Source organism: Crocuta crocuta, unplaced genomic scaffold, assembly GCF_008692635.1.
Source record: "Crocuta crocuta isolate KB4526 unplaced genomic scaffold, BGI_CrCroc_1.0 scaffold113, whole genome shotgun sequence".
In the NCBI taxonomy this organism is placed as follows: Eukaryota; Metazoa; Chordata; class Mammalia; order Carnivora; family Hyaenidae; genus Crocuta; species Crocuta crocuta.
Window position 1 is genome coordinate 10,163,715 of NW_027530368.1, and position 15,781 is coordinate 10,179,495.

The 15,781-nt window shown below is 36.0% G+C and overlaps 1 protein-coding gene across 1 annotated transcript in view; it reads left to right on the forward strand.

Moving 5' to 3' along the window:
• Nucleotides 1-6,422: 6,422 nt before the first annotated feature.
• Nucleotides 6,423-15,781, forward strand: part of VPS54 (VPS54 subunit of GARP complex) — a 77,726-nt gene continuing 68,367 nt past the window's right edge. The window contains exon 1 of the mRNA XM_077766429.1: nt 6,423-6,444. The gene's annotated coding sequence lies outside the window, so the exon portion shown is untranslated. The remainder of the gene's footprint in view (nt 6,445-15,781) is intronic.

Below are 15,781 nucleotides of genomic sequence, written 5' to 3' on the forward strand. Positions count from 1 at the left end.
TCGCGGCCCACCCTCACCCCGACCTCCTGTGGAGAGAGGGCCCGAGACCCCACCCCCTGTGTCTCCTCCCCGGCCTGAAGCGGACAGAGTTTCGGTCACAACTGACGGGCGCTGAAGCTTCCATTCTCTTCTGGGCCACTGCCTCCTCTTCCTTTCCGCTCTCGCTCAGGGATCCGGGCGGTAGCTGCTCTCCCCAAGTCCAGTCGGCGGCCGCAAACGCCGCTGCCCCCCTTCCAGCCCCTCTCTGGGATCCTGGCTTTGGAACTTCCATCCTCCTCCTTAGATGCCTCCCCCAAACTTTCCCTTTCTTTTCCCAGCCGGGCCCTTTAGCCTCCTTTTGAGCCTACGGGAATAATTTAAATATTAAAAAATCGTTTTTCTTACGGGGGAAGGCTACCCTCCCCCCCCCATTAATCGGTGTTTTGCAGTTTGGCGACTTCGCTTGCGCTAATTTGTTCAGCAATTAATTTTCTTCAATTCTGCTTAACATCTGTGCATTGATTTAAAAAAGCAGGCCTCCCTTGCCCTCCCATCGTTGACCAGGGAACTTTTGGCTCTACATTATAATTAACCACTTGGTCTGTCCATGTGTTGTGAGTTCAGGATGATATTTTTAGAATTTTAACCGACCCGGCCTTGCAAGTTTTGTTTTAACTAGCCTTTAACCAGCTTGCTTTATTTATTTATTTATTTATTTATTTAGAGTGAGGCTCTCCTTACTTTCGAAGAATTAAATTGGACTGTTTTGTTTTTTGTTTTTAATTGGTTCTATTTCTAATTTGTCAACCCCCGGGGCAGTCTTAATAGTAAATGATTACAAGGCAAATGATGTCATGATATAGTGTGCTGAGAAATGCATTATTGTGGTTAATTTAAACTGCAGATTTTGATGGACATTAGAGTTGACTTTTATAAATCTGATAGTTCTAATTGGAAAAGTACTTTGAGAGCCTTGATGATTTAAAAAAAATTTTTTTTGTTTTTTATTTATTACTGAGACAGAAACAGAGCATGAGTGGGGGAGGGGTAGAGAGCGAGGGAGACACAGAATCCGAAACCTGTTCCAGGCTCTGAGCTGTGAGTACAGAGCCCAATGCGGGGCACGAACCCACTTTCCGCGATATCATGACCTGAGCTGATGTCGGACGCTTAACCGACTGAGCCACTCAGGCGCCCTAGAGAGCCTTGATTTCAAAGCAGTTTTGACGGAACAGATGGAATGACTGAGATTCGACTATATTTGTATTGCAGTCAGAGTCCGATTTACTAGAAATAGGTTTTGTTTGATGGTTCATAGTGGTCATCATTGCTCATGATAGGTTTTGGTAAAAATGATCAATATGTGCAGGTTTTGGGTGGTTGATAGTTGTGGTTTGGGGGATTAAATGTTTGCAGTTTCATTGTGATTTGGCTATTTTAAAATTATAGTCTGGTAATTTCAGAATTATTACACTACAAGGACAGGCATTAACGTTGGAGGATTATTTTTAAAAGAAGTGAAAAATGTAATGGTTTTCATTGTAAAGAATGCATCACAGAACTACTTCACATTTTGTTGATGGTATTTATATATTTTGGTTTTGTATTCATTGTAAAGAATGCATCACAGAACTACTTCACATTTTGTTGATGATATTTATGTATTTTGGTTTTGTAGAGGTATTGCTACTCTCGCATTTGGTTTTCTGAAATTTTTTCGTTGTTTTTAAATTATCCAAAGTTTACTAGAAAAAGATTACATTTTCATGTTTTTTTCAGTTAAAATTTATTTCTGGGTAGGTTTTAAGTTTTTATGTCAGAATTAAAATCAAATCTTACGTAACTCATGAAATGGCAAACTTCGCAGAATTTGTTCTTAATCACATTTATTTACTATCCATAAAAGTTGGATTAAAATTCTTTTTTCCTGCTTTTAGCCTTTTGCAACTTTGAGTAACACACACACATTTAAAGGATGAAATTAAATGATTTATAGTTTATTTACAGAGTTGTGAAGCCATCATCATAATACATTTTAGAACATTTTCATCACCCCAGAAAGAAACTTGCTCATTAACAGTACTCCCTATTCTCACTACTCCACCCCCAGACCTAGGCAACCACTAATCTACTTTCCATCTCAATATTTGCCTATTGTGATTCATTCATATAAGTAGTACTAACTCATAGCTTTTTGAAGTTTTTCTTTGAAAATTAACTTACATGTTTAAAATATTTTATTTGAGTCTGAGAGTAAGCAGCTGATCACTGGTGTTAATAATCAATGTTCTAAACAACTATTTGGTTGTATTCAGCATAAGTTAAAGTATGGAGAAGAAAAAGCATAAATGGTTTCAGTGATCTCAATAGATGGTCTGGTCAGCTGGGAGTTCAGTAGAAGTTAAAGGAGTGTTTTTGCCATTGAATATTAGGATATCATAGGATGTCAGAGTTAGAAAAAAAACTTAAATGTCATCAGCGTACTTCCTACTTGTTTCACAAATAGATGGCAGGAACCATATGAGGAAATCTGAAGAGTGGAAGTTTGAATCTCTAGGATTGTGGCTAAAGAACCACAGTGTGGCCATGTAAGGCAAGAAATGGGGATTTGCTAGTTAGAATTGTTTAGGCTCTTTTATGTATGTATGTATGTATATGACATTTTACTAGCAGAGTTGATAAAGAACTGTACATTTACCCATTTGAAGGTGGAGGGTTGTCAGGAGACTAATGTATTCACAGAGATGGAGACCCTCTTAACAAAATCTTCTAAAAATGCTCTAACCTAAAGGAGGATGGCATATGCTATAAGGTATCTTCTTGTACTTTTACCATCTTATTTTTAAAAATTCAGTTTTAAAAACAAAATTAATTAAAAATAAATTAAGATTGGGACGCCTGGGTGGCTCAGTAAGTTGAGCATCTGACTCTTTCCACTTGGGTCTTGATCCCAGGATTGTGGGATCGAGCCCCGCTCCCTCTCAGTTGGGGATTCTCTCCCTCTGCCTTGTTCCTCTGCTCACTCTTTTCTTGCTCATGTGAGCGTGCTCTCTGTCTCTCAAAAACAAATTAAGATTAACAAGCCTGGTTGGAGGTCTTCTTTTTCAAAGACCCAGGGCCCTAACATCTAAACTAGTGGTTCTCATACAAGGGTAAATTTACCCTCCAAGGGACATTTGGCAGTGTCTGAAAATGTTTTTCCCAGTTTTTCAGTGTCACAACTGAAGGTGTGGTGCCATTGGCATATAGCCAGGAGTGTTGCCAAACAGATAAATGCACAGGATACATCCTATATTAGCCTGCTCTGCTCAACAAGAAATAAAGACTATCCACCCAGATGTCAGTAATATTGTTCTAAACCTGGGGTTTGTATTACTCTGGCTAGCGTTCTCAACTCCTGCCAGGTGAGAAAATAACTCATTGGGTAAATTAGATTAGCCCTTTAGTTCCTCTAGCAACTTTCTGTTTGCAGTTGGAGGCAGATGAGAGAAAAATAAAAGGAAATCTAATTATGACACAGTGCAGATATTCTTTTGTCTGTTTAGGTGTCTTCAGATCTGAAGAAAAAAATTTTTTACTGAAAATGGCAGATTTGTCTTACTGAAGATTTGAACTATTATGTTTTGAATTGTTTGTTACTGGTACATAGAATTTTGAGGGGTAGATTGGGCCCAGGTTGTGGAGTTTTTGGACTTGATAGACTTGATATATATATATATACCAGTATCAAAGAATATATAAGGAGAGTGACCTCATCATCATTTTAGATGATTCTAAAATTGAGTGAGGTTAGGACCAAAGAAGGTTTTGCTAAGAGATTTTCATAGCAGTCTAATCTGCAAATAAAACCCTGAACTAAATGACTGGCAGTTAGAATGGAGAGCAAGGGATGGATGTGTGATGAATTTTGGAGGTAGAATCTATAGGACAGTTCACACTGGTATAGAAATTAAAGAATTTAGAAAGGTCAGGGAGTCAGGTTACCTATAGGGTTTCTAGCTTAGGAAACTAATAGATAATTGTGCCACTGACTGAGCTAAAGAAGGAATAAACTTTTGGCAGGTGGTGGCAATAAAGATGTTATAAATAATAAATTTAAGTTTTGGCTGTACTGAAATTTAGGTATCTTTGAGACTTGTAGGTGAAGATGCCCAGGAGGCAGTTATAAATGTGGGTGTGGAACACTGAAAAGAGCTTATAACTCGAGGAAGATCTGAAATCTGTCTAGTTTTCTCTATCACTACTACCGTTATCTGAGTTCAGGCTATGGTCATCTCTTAGTGAGATTATGCAAGTTTCCTAGCTGAACTCTTTTAGTCTTAGTCTTCTCCATTGCATTCTCTGTGCTGTAATAAGTGATTTTTCCTGAAGGGAAAATCTGATTATATCATTTCTCATCATAAATTATTTCTGTGACTTTATTTTATTCTCATGATAAAATCCATATTCCTTATTCTTTTAATAGATTTATAATTTCATTTAAGTTCTTTTCCCAACTTACCTCTCTAGCCTTGTGACTCTCCCCAATTCTTTCCTCTCCTTGAATATATATTTTTCTCAGACATGTTGAATTACTTCTGGTTTCTGGCAGAAAGCTCCTTTTCCTGCCCAAGCGTTCACAACATACTGTTCTTTATTCCTGGAGTATTCTCATACTTCCTCCCCTCCATTTATTTGGCTCATTTCTACTTATTTTCATTTCTTTGTAAACTTTCATTGATTCCTTATACTTATTATTATTGAAAACTTTTAAGCCTGCAGAAAAGTAAAAAAAAAAAAATAGTGGAGTGAACACCTACACACAAATACATAAACTCTTCCCTTCCCCTCCCCCCCATTTCCCTTTTGCCAAGTCTGAAAGTAGGCTGTAGATTTCATGACATTTCACACCTAAATTCTTAGGCATGCATTTCCCAATTACAGGGACATTCTCTTATACGATCACAATGCTATTAGGTTACCTAAGAATATCAGTAATTACTCAACAACCTTATTAAACATATAGTCCATACCTAAATTTCTCCATTTGTCCCAAAGATTTTTATAGCTTTTTTTTTTCCCCCCTCTACACTAATGCAAGATTCAGTTAAGGTTCATGCATTGCATTTGGCTGGTAGGTCTCTTTAGTCTCTCCCAATCCAGCAATCCAGACTAGGCCTAGTGCCTCCCTTTTCTTCTTTGGTTTATCCTTTGAAAAATAGAGAGGTTCATGCTTGAGTTTATTCCATATTCTCAATTGCTCTTTTTCTTCATGGTTAGTTTCTGGTCAGATATTTCTGGCAAGAATACCACACAGATAATATATATTACTACCACTTTATCACATCAGGAGACACATAATGGTAGGCTGTCCCCCTGTTGGTGATTCTAGCTTTGATCACTTGGCAAAGGTGGGAACTGACAGATCTCTCTATTATTTTTTAAATAAATATCTGATAGAGTGATATTTCATGGCCATGTAAATATCTTTTTAACATCCTTTTAAACCAATGGTTTTATCATTCATTAATGATCCTTGCTTGAATCCATTGTATTTGAGGATTACAAATGGTGATTTTCTATTTGTTATTCTGTCTGCATTTATTACTTTTATTGGCTTTTGAGGGCAGTGAGGTCAGATGAGATGACTGAATATAAGCAATTGGATTTAGAAATCAGGTCATTCCTCACCTTTTCCAGAGCAAAGTGAGGGGTGAAGATGGAAGATTGTTCAGGAGGTAGACCAAAGAGAGAATAGAGGTTTACCAGTGAAGGAGAGGCAAGAAGTAGCTCAAGGAGATAGAGCCAAGGGGAAGAAACAGCACTTGAACCCTTTTTTTTGTTGGGCTGATGAGATTGAAGATAGGAACGTCAGGGACTAATTAAACAGGGCTTGGATGACGTGGGAAGAGATCAAGAACAGTTGTTTGGGGGCAAAGGAAACAACCCACAAAACTAATAGGCAACCAACAGAATGGGNGTTGTTTGGGGAATTAACTCTGGACAAGAGTACAAACTATATTGTATCTCAGAAGTTAGGAGTTGTGAGACTTAGGTACATTTGAATATGGATGGTAGAAATACTTTCTGAGGCCTTTTTTTTTTTTTTTGGTATGAAATAAAAAGACTTTTTAAGCATGAGATAGATGCAGGTGAACTAGGGGATATGAAGAGAGTGATGAAAGTTATAAACACTCAGGAGATTGGGAAAGCAGTGTTTCATGATCAATAAGTGAAAGGACTCCTGAGCAGGGCCTTATCTGAGATTGGAATTTACATTTATAATCTGCATGTTTTATCTAAATTTTCTCCAGTGTTTTGCAGCCAGGAACAAAGCAAAGATGGATTGAAGATGGATGAGGGAGGAGAGAATTAAACCTGCAAGGGACACTGTTGAAGTAATTGACAGGGGATAAATCCAAGTGTCATTTGTGGTCCTCTTAGAAATATATAAATATATAATTTCTTCCAGCAGATATTTTTAAGGTAGGGTAAATTATACAGATTTTATGTTAAATTTACTCTTGTGTAGGCATTTTAATATGTCTAATGGTTTACATATTTAAGATATATGCATTACCCAGTAACTTTGAATGAGTGATTTTAGGGCTTATTTGCTAACCTTTGGCTGAGACACCAAGAACAGAAATACCAACATTTTAATCTGATTCACTTTGACAAAAATTTCACTAGTAGTATAGTCATATCAATGGCCCAAAGAAGTAAAATAGAGCGTCCAAGTTATATTTGGGTCCCTTTTAATTTTTTACATGCTAGAGGCAGATTTTGTCACAGTGTGGTTTTATCATTCAGTTCCAGGCCTGTGATTCTTAGTTAGTTTCAGTGGCTGCCCTACTATGTTTTTTGGTGAATTAAGTTTCTGATAAGTGCTAGGGGAAAAAGACACTGCTTTCATTTTGAATAAAAATCTAGACGTAAAAAAAATATATATATAGTTTTTTGAGGATATTTATGATTTTTATTCCAGATAAGGATATCACACATGAAATATCATTTTTTTAAAAATATTTAAATTTAATAGGGGCGCCTGGGTGGCTCAGTCGGTTAAGCATTCGACTTCGGCTCAGGTCATGATCTCATGGTTCATGGGTTCGAACCCCGCATCGGGCTCTGTGCTGACGGCTAGCTCAGAGCCTGGAGCCTGTTTCAGATTCTGTATCTCCTTCTCTCTGACCCTCGCCTGCTCATGCTGTCTCTCTCTCTCTCTCTCTCAGAACTAAATAAAACATTTTAAAAATATTTAAATTTAATATTATAATTATAGTTTTTATTGGTGTAGCCAAGATTATCTCTTATTGTTCCTTCTTGTCACTTGATTGAGAGTAAATGAGGAATATCAGGAAGCACGTGTGTTCAGTTTCCTCTGAGACACAGGGCCTTATAAGTGTCAAATGAGAATATAAGGAAAAAGCAGAGTAGTACAACTTTATTCTTAATATTTTCTGGGTTAACTTTAGCTTTTTCCATGCTCCTTTAATACCCAAAATGAGTAGACAAGTACTTATTTATGTGGCAACCTTAATTTGTTAGTTATTTCTTGAAAGCCCAGATCTTTATGTTTAAATTTTAGCTTTATTATTGAGAATGTTGTGGCAAAAAATTTTTTAAGTACTTTAAAAAATCATGGTTAAACCAGATTTGGTCAGGTGATGAATCGTATACTTAAATAGTATAGAAGTATATTGTCATTTGTGTCTAGGTTATATGAAAAAAGCTTCTCCATAACATTTACCAAAAATTGGCTCTTAAAATTCCAAAAGCATTGTGGGAAATACTTCTTAAAATGTGAGATATTTGAGATATTTAAAATTACTATGATGTAAAAAATAGTCTGTCCTGATTTCTGTCATTGATTTTGGTAGGAAATTACAATAATTTTTTTTCCTTGTATATGTCAGTACATCTAAATTTGGGGAAATCAAGTTTGCTATTTTTTTTGTTTGCTTTTAGAAAAAATAGGATTGAGTATTGATTTTTTTCTTTTTTACTAAACTCAATCCCAAAATTATATTACAAAATATTACCTCTATCCAGCTCCAGTGGAAAAAAAAACTTCCTACTATATTTTCTCAAATTACAAATAGACATTTTATAAAAGTTCATTAATAAGTTCACTTATTAGAATTCAGAACACATTTCCTGTCGAAAGTGTTCAAATAATGGCTTATAGTAGCTTACTTATCCCAAGTTCCAGCTCCAGAGTTATCCTTTTGCTAAGAAAAATGTAGTGAATTATACTGCTGAAAATGTATCTTTTTCTTTAAGGAATTGTTTTCTAGTAGTCCCAGTCTTATAAAGTTCTTCAGTCTTATAAAGTCCTAAAACTGCTGTGAAAAGTCAAGCCTTTAAAAAGTTTATCACAATCTGATGTTAATTATTGCTATCATTTTTCATATAAGATGGACATAAATGTCAGTGTAATTTTTATTGGATCGGTATTGATAGATCTGATAAGGAGAAAAAGAAAACAGAAGAAAGCGCTGAGTGCCTGAAATAGATGAGAGGGAGTGGTGAAAGAATTTAGGTTTTGTTTGTTTTGTTTTGTTTTGTTTTTGGAGAGGCAGTATGGTTTAGAGATAGAGGCATGGAATTTAGAATCAGATCTGACTGGAAATCCCATATTCACAATTAACTAGCTAAATGGACTGAAACTGAATTACTCTTGAACCTGTTTCTTCATCCACATAATGGGGATCATTGATTTATTCATTCATTCACAGATTTATTCAGACATGTTTTTCTAGATTATTGAACCAACAAAAATACTCTGAATGAAAGCAAGCAATTATGAGTTATATTGTGTCTAATCAAATTTTAGTGATAATATAATTCTTACTTTCTTTCCATTTCTTCCATCTCTCTTACCATCCTTCCTTCTTTCATTGATAACTAGTGCTGGGAGTGAGGCAGTCAGGTTTGCCCAAGTCCTAGCTGATTCCACTCCCTCTACCTCTGCTTAAGGGCTTTAGGCAAAGGAGTAGGATGCAGTGTAATTTTTCTGGATCAGTTTGCTCATTTTCTCACCGTTGCCTGACAAAGCCCTGTCTTTCTCAAGGTAGTGTAAAGTGTCTCATACATAGTCCCTGGGTGTGATTTTTCTCTCTGCTTTCACCACCACATCCCAAATCCTCATGTATATCTAACTCTTCTTTCTCCCTCCAACTTCTTTTTCTAGTACCTTTTCTTGTTCCATTTTAATCTCACCCTTCATTTGGTTTGTTGCTGTTTGCCTTAAGATATGCTCAGGTCTTCATGACCTAAAAAATTCTTGCTCAACATTTAGTCTGTTTTCTTTCACCACCAAAGAGATGTTGATCTTGTTGCCTTTATTACTTCATTACATACTTAACCTTTTGTGGTATGACATCTGCCCCAACCACTGACCTAATACTGTTCTAATTCAGTATCCTTTATTTTTAAAATTGTTTTAAATGTTTATTTTTGAGAGAGAGTATACATGCATGCACACACCCAGAAACTTAAGCAGAGGAGGAGCAGAGAGAGAGAGAGAGACAGAATCTGAAGCAGGCTCCAAGCTCTGAGATGTCAGCACAGAGCTGATGTGGGGCTCAAACCCACGAACTGTGAGAGCATGACCTGAGCTGAAGTCAGTTGCTCAGGCTCAACCAACTGAGCCATCCAGGCACTCCTAATTCAGTATCCTTTCTGAAGTTAGTAACCTTGACCTCTCTGTCTGCATCATGTTGACACCACTGTTCTCATTTGACTATTGGACACTTCTCCCTTGTTTCTGTAAGGATGGTATTTCTGATTGTTTCTGCCTTTCCTTATAAATGTATTTGCTCTACCTCTTTCGCTGAGCTCTCATTAGACGTCTTTTATGATTTTCTTTTGCACTTTCTCTTTGTGATATTACTTTCCTATGACTAGAGGTATTTTCTCTTATTCCTGTAATGTAATTGAACTGGGAACAGCAATGAAAAATTCAGGGAGGCAGGGTTCTGTACACTACATGAAATAATTTTTTCCCTAAAGCAATTATAGTTATTTTATAGTAATAATCTGCTTTTGAAGTAGTCACTTCACTATTGAAGGTTTTCAAGTGAAGGCAACAAGATCTTTTGTAGAAGAGATTCCTGTATTAGGTAGAAAGTTGAGCCAGATAATCTTTTAAAGTCCTTTCCAACTCAGAGATTGTATTTTTTATCTCATCTACTCTACTCCCATGCATTCAACTTTGACCTTTATTCAGATGTCTTCTGAATCATTATTTCTAGCCTCTCTGCCTTCTCTCCTTCATCTTCCCTCTCTTGCACAGTATTTGTCATCAGACTTGTTGCTTCTGTTCTAGGCCATACCTTTTCTAGTTTCAACATCATTTTCCAATATTTTTTCTTTCCTTTTACTAGCATAGCTTTGAGGATCACTGTTCTATTCTTTAGTTAATTTTCTGATAGTAAATTATATCTGCTCATATTATTTTGCTGCCTCCTCTCCCCCAAACTAGGGACACTCAAGTAATGGACACCAATAGGGGAGGCTTAGGGTCCTAAAGTTTAAATTGATTATAAAACTTTGTATGGCACAGTCCAAATATTAATACCTAAGATGTTTATAATAATAAATAGTAGTAGTTACAGTTGTTTATTGAATGTCTACTGTGTGCCATGAGTTTATATAGGTTATGTAAATTATATTCCATTTAAATTTTACAACATTCCTATGTGGAAGATACTGTTGCTGTTCTCATTTTACAAATGAGGAAACTGAGACTTAGGAAGATAAGAAAGTTGTCAAAGGTCACACAACTAATAAGTGACAGATATCTAACTTTGTGGCCAGTTTTCTTAAGTATATTATATATACTATGTTTCAAGAATATAGAGAATCTAGAATAAAATTTTAGAAAGTCAGGTAATGTTATGCAAACAAGAGAATGTATTTTTGACTTTGTATCCTTTTAGATTGTTGAAATGTATATGAACTTCTATGAGACATTGTTAGTGGCTTATTTGTGCTTATTCTTTATCCTTGATATTCTCTTGTTCATTCATTCATTGAATATCAATGCATTTTACTGATTGCCTAGACTCTCCTGAGTGTGGCGTAGGAAAGTGAATGAAACAAATATGTTTTCAGTATAGTGGGAGAGACATAAAATTAGCAGGTAAATAATCAGAATTGGAGCAAGTACTAAAAAAAAAAAATAATACTATAATAATAGTGATGGAGAATAACGGTGTGTGTGTGTGTGTGTGTGTGTGTTGGATGGGGGAAGGAAGGGAAGGGAGAGGATGTGCTTAGATACAGTGGTCAAGAAAAGCTTGTTAATGCTACTAAGCAGATAGTAACCACTGTTCATGTTTTTTGTATGCCTTTTTATACATTATGTGTATGTAGAGAGAGCTATATAATATAAAGTTTTTATATCAAATGGGATTATGCTGTTTTGTAGTCTCATAATTGAATCTCTTGAAACAATAGCCATTGTTTTTTAATTTCCCCACCTGTTCCACTCCAGCTTCTTCAGTCTGGCTTCTATGCCCATTGTTGGACTTGACATTGTTTCTTTTTCTTTTCTTTTTTTTTATTTTTGAGAGAGAGAGAGAGCGAGTGAGCAAGCATGAACAGGGGAGGATCAGAGAGAGAGGGAGACACAGAATCTGAAGCAGGCTCCAGGCTCTGAGCTAGCTGTCAGCATAGAGCCCAATGTGGGGCTCGAACCCACGAACTGTGAGATCGTGACCTGAGCCGAGGTCAGACGCTTAACCGACTGATCCACCCAGGTGCCCCTGGACTTGACATTGTTTCTGATGTAACTGGTCACTGCCTAATTGCCAAATCTAAATGTTGGGGATTTTTTCCCCTTATTTATTTGTGAATTCTGAATTGATATTTTCCCCACCTTCTCGGATGTTCCTTATCACAGGCTTTCCTTTATAGCTTTCATTTCTTTCTTCAGAAATGTTCAAGTCCTCTTAGGTTCCGTACTTGGCCCTCCTTACTGATAATCTTCTAGAGTGATGGATTCAACACCAGTGTCTTAAAGTCTATAATGACTCACTAGTCTTGTGGATCAAGTCTAAAGTCCTTTGTAAGGTTTCTCCAGCTTAAGGATTCTTCTTTTTTTAATAGAACAAAAAAAAAAATGAACCTTTATTAATACTATTGTAAGAATTTATATTAGTACCTTCAGTCAGTTCATTTATCATATGATCATCTTTATTTTAATTCAGTGGTTATCACCTGGGGTGATTTTGTTTTCTCCCCTCTTTTCCCCCACCTCAGAATAGTTGGCTTTGCCTACACACAATTTTGGTTGTCATAACTGTCTATGTGGCAGGGGAAGGTGCTATTGACATCAAGTGGATAGAGGCCAGGAATACATCTAAAGGTCCTAAAATGCATAGAGGGAGAACACCTAATAACAGAATTATTAAGCTCAAAATGTCAATAGTGCCATGGTCGAAAAAAACCTGCTTTAACTGGATTTTATGTATTTCCTTTAATTATGAGTGTAGATAATCCTTCATAGGGATATTAACACTGCCTGTAACTTTGTCACCAGTAGAAATTTCAAATATTTTCATGTCGCATTAATTTGTTGCTGGTACCTTGAAATATTTAAGCTCATTTATTGCCTAGAAATTAAGGTAGGTTTGCATTCATTGAGAAGCAAAAATTTTCTGCATTTAAAAAAGTTTATTTCAGTATAGTTATCCACTGTAATCTAATATATTTTGTGCATTATAAACATTATTCTGAGAAGGAGCCTGTAGAATTTACCAGACTGCTAAGGAATCCATAAGAAAGAAAAGTTTTAACTCCTGGTGCAGAGGGTTATATATTTTTGGTGCGAATGCTTCAGAGGTGATGGTGTTTATTTTATATTGTCATTTCATGAATCACATAATATTAAGTTGTCATACTATTGTCAGTGATGCCAAGTTTGATGACTTAGTTAAGGTAGTGACAACCAGATTTTAAAGATATGTTTTCTCCTTTGCATTGCTAAGTAATCTGTGGGTTTATACTTTGCCACTAGGTGAGTTTCTGATTTTGAACAACCTTTCTTCTTGTGAAGAAGAGATTTCCCTGGGGCGCCTGGGTGGCTCAGTTGGTTAAGCGTTCAACTTCTGCTCAGGTCATGATCTCACGGTTTGTGGGTTCGAGCCCTGCTTCGGCCTCTGTGCTGATGGCTAGCTCAGAGCCTGGAGCCTGCTTCAGATTCTGTGTCTCCCTCTCTCTCTCTAACCCTCCCCTGCTCACGCTCTCACGCTCTCTCTCTCTCTCTCTCTCTCTCTCTCTCTCTCTCCCAGAAATAAATAAAACATTAAAAAAATTTAGAAGAAAGCTTTCCTTTCCCTATCCCACTCCACCCACTTTTCCTCATGTCTTTTTCTTCCCTTAAGTATCACTATCACTATATAGTCATTAATTTTTATTTAGCCAATAGGCTATGGCAAGTTTCTTTTCCTTTTTTTTTTTTTTTTAAGTGCTCAAATTGTCCCACAGGTGACCTTCAAGTGCCCTTTTAACTTGGCCCTTTGTCCTTTTGACAGATCCTTCTGGTCTTTGAGCATTCACTTGCTTTCTGACACAGGAGTTCTCAGAATCCACTTGTTTTTTTCTGTGCTCCAGGTCTGAACTCAGATATTTCTTCAGTGAACCATGATTTCTTTGTGGGGATGGTATAGTTTTCACTTGTTCCCTGAAAGTAGAGCATACCTATGAAGTCTTTTGTAAAGCTGAAGTAGTGTAAAGCAGAGAAATAGTTACCATTAATTTATATGGAAAAATGTTTGAAGGTTCCCAGACCCCAAAAATGAACTGTTTTAGGCTTTTCCTATTTCTAAAGACACATATTACCACTGGTTGCATAGAGTAAATTGAGATAAAGCACAGATACTCAGAGACATAGTTCAAAGCTACGGTGGCCTGTTGCTGAAGTGCTTGAGTGTAATTCCAGGGAGGGAGTTTGGACATGCTACTTTTGCTGCTTAAGGTGTATCCTGCCTCTGTAATGGCTTCCTGCAAACACTGAATGCAATTTTTACTTCTAACCTTTTTAAAGAAAAGCAAAAATCCTCTTTGGATTTCTTTTGGTTAGTGGAAACGGGTGCTAATATAGGTCTTTAGTAAAGTAAAATGGCATAATGCAAACTTTCAAAAAGCAGGGTGTACCTACATTTAGAAACCGGGTGATGTTGTTTTAGGAACTTTTAATAGAAGCCTTTAACCTAACTTATAACATAAAAAGATACTTTGAGGTACAAGAAAGACAATCACATGTTTCTGATCTTACTTATGCTTACAAATTCTTTTGGAATGAATGAGACTTTCTTTCCTTATCAATTCATACCCATGCTCTTATCTGTTCACATAAGGATTGTCAGTAGCTGTCTCACTGACATCTCTCTTCTGATCTGTTCTACATACTAACCATTTCATCCATCTCTAAAGTATTTATTATATACTATCTGTATGCCAGGGATTGTATTAGGCACATAGAATACTCAGGAAAATGGAAATATCAAGAAGTTCACGGTCTAATAGAGAAGACCTATATAAAGACCAAAATTTCAGTATAGTTGTTACAAAAGTAGAAATACATAAAGGGTGATGAAGTGTGAGAAACCAAAGAAGGCTTCAAGAGAAGATAATAGTTGAGTATGGTATTGATATAATTATGAAAAGATGATTGTATGAAGATGGTAGAGTGATTTATAAATTCTCATTGTACATGACCACTGATTGATTAAATGCCAAGTTTGTTTCTAGATATAGTTACAAGTGGAAAGATTAGAAATCAGAGGTTACCTGCATTTAGTGCTTAGAGCTTTCCTTTTCCCTGTACTCTGTGTTTTTTGTAATTATTTTTGCTAATTTTTTTTTCTAGATAAACTATTTTTAGTTTACACTGAAACTTTCTTACTAGGATGCCTCATCATTTCTATTCTTTAGCTTTTCAATGAAAGATTATTTTTTTGAAGTTGTTTGATTTAGAGGCCATGGGGATTTGCTGTATTTATGCATCCATGCCTTATGAATAAATCCATAATGTTTTATTACCAGTGATTGCACATACTAAGTATCTGCATCATACTCATGTGGTCATTAATACAATGTTTGGTTCTTGCTGTGAGGAAATCCTAATAAACTCAGGATGGCTGAAAGAAATGGAGAGTCAAATGGTTTGAAACTGGGACTCCCTTTTGTAGACAGTCCCCTAATTTTACATACTCTTTTTATAGTTAGAAAGGTTCCCCCTTTTATAAGAAGAATTAGAAGTGTAGGAAAACAAACAAAACCTGCCTGTGTTTCCCAATTCAGAATCTTTAAAGAATAAATAAGGTACCCCTCCCCCCCACCTCAGACACTGAAATAACTTATAGGAGTCTAGAAATTTTTTCTACAAGTCTCCATCTCTTCAGGTATTTCTGGCTTCCTGAGATGGTGCTTAGGATTTCTTTTTGCTGTTAAAACAACATGATGGTAAATAGTATAAATTGAAATAGTAGTGTATTAACAATCAGTGTTGATTTATCCAACATCAAGCAATGGGCGTTCAGTATAAATACATTTTTCATATATTTGTAGCTTACCTCTTTAAAAAGTCAAAATGTCTTTAATTTAGCAATTTTATTGATGAAATTAATAAAGCTAAATAGACTTAAGTTAAATTTAGAATTATCCTTACTAAATACTTAATATACAGGATTATGTATTAAACACTTTCCTATCCTTTAGATATCTCTTCTCTCTCAAATATATGATGATTTTTTACAAAAATAACCATACACTTCATGTGTATGGGTATAAATGCAACAGGCCAGTGATC